Source organism: Rhagoletis pomonella, unplaced genomic scaffold, assembly GCF_013731165.1.
Source record: "Rhagoletis pomonella isolate Grant_MI unplaced genomic scaffold, Rhpom_1.0 Rhpom_scaffold_00012, whole genome shotgun sequence".
Classification (NCBI taxonomy): domain Eukaryota; kingdom Metazoa; phylum Arthropoda; class Insecta; order Diptera; family Tephritidae; genus Rhagoletis; species Rhagoletis pomonella.
The window spans coordinates 3840195-3842142 of NW_023458566.1; positions in this window are offsets into that span (position 1 = coordinate 3840195).

The following is a 1948-nucleotide window of genomic DNA, read 5'->3' on the forward strand; positions in this document are numbered from 1 at the left end:
ACCGCACGCTTCTTCAGCTGGGCGCGTGTGTGAGTGTAAGCTGGCAGAGATGATGTACGGCGCTGCGTTGTGCGGAGCGTAAAGCGAAGTGAGAGAAAGTTTGATTCGCTCTGCACACCCATGCATAAAAATGGTGCTTGTCAAATTGCTTTTTCTTTTGGCTGTGATTTATTTTCGATAGTGAGCTTCATGTAGTGAGCTTTCGCAAGTGAAAGCTTATATGATTTTGAAGATATTTTTTTACAAGCATATAAAATAGTTGGTGAATAAGAATGTTTTTAGAGTGTTGCATAGACAAAAAGGTTTACTTTTTATGTACCTTTAATTGAGTCAAAAGAGATATCAAAATGCTTGGTCCGATATCCAAGCAATTTTAAATTTGATCGGACTTGAATAAAAAAATCAAGTGACGTCAATTTCTGCAAAATATTAAAAGTTTAGATAAAATATTGATTTACAACAAAATTATAAGTAGTTATAATGCACAATAGGATATAAGAGGCATTCTTTTTTAAGACGGACGGATTTCGTAAAAAACGATGTAATGTCTCTGATTCGCTTCAAAATTTTTTCATCTATGCATGAAATAAGCTAACACGTATTCGAGGCATCTTTTTTTATTTTTTTTCTTCGAAGAGATGATCTGTCAAATTTTGAATTTTTTCATGATTCTGACTAAACATCTCCTTCTTCAAATCGTTATATGTCGGAGTTCCAGAAACGAGTACAATAAAAAATAAATCAAGTATTTAAACAATTTTAGCCTTAAAACGTTTATTTAGGCGAAAAAGTACCGAAATTACACATTTTTTCATTGTGAGTCAAGTCTTCTCAAGTGAGCGACCCAAAGTTGACTTTCCGCTTTTTAATATTTCATTGACCGAATTTGGCAGTTAATATGGGGTGCAATATTGACACTAAAGGTTTTGCGCCAATTTTATTTTTTTTTGACGAGTTATTTGCAAAAAATAAAAATAAATTAAATTTTTCAAACTTCAGTATCAAATCAAGAATTATCAAATTATGTGTTGTGTTTGCTTTTCAGTTTATTTGTATTATATTTTTTTAAACTTGGTTAATTGTTTTTGGTAAAAACATTTAAGTCAATCAAAGGTGCAGTAATTTTTTTTAATGAAAGTAAAATTGAATGTTTAGAGCAAATAATGATTTTTAAATCTTTTCCTTGGTATATGAGAATTTGGTAAAAAATTAAATTTAGTAAAAAATAAAACTTTTATAAAACGAGAATAGAAATTTTACAAACTGACCACTTTATTTTGTTGCCCAATAAGTTCTATAACTGCTGTCAAAAAATCATAAGATTCGAATGAATGGTTGCTGAAATATTTCAAAAAGTGTAAAAGCTTGCATAAAAATTTGTTTTCAAACAACTCATCAAAAAAAAAATTATTGCAAAATCTTTGCTGTTAATTGCCCAGTTGAGAAAACTTGACTCTGTAGCTCGAAAAAACTATAACTCTTTTTTTTTTTTTTGATTACTTTGGGTAGTTTTCAAATAGATTGTGGTTGTTCACACTTGCCTGGTGATCAGCTTATCTGGTTAAAAATTAGTATTCTTCTATTGTGTTTTATTGTTGTACACTGAATATTAGTGGCAATGTAGAGGCCGAATATCTATCGCAGCTAATTTGTAATTTTTGAAATCTTAAAATTTTTTTTTGAATTTTAATAGCTTTAGAAACTTAAAATTTTATAAATAAACGATGCAAATGTTCTTTTTGCCGAAACCAACTAATCTGGTGTAATAAAACTAATTGTCACCAAATGAAAAAAATTACATTGAGCAAAAATTCCATTTTTACAATTGTTATTGGCACGCTCGAAATTTAATCTAAATTTTTTATATACATACATGCATGTGTAAAATTCTTAAACGCCACTATTTAGTTACTTTTAAATAATATGGTTTTTAAGTTAAGGCGTGCGA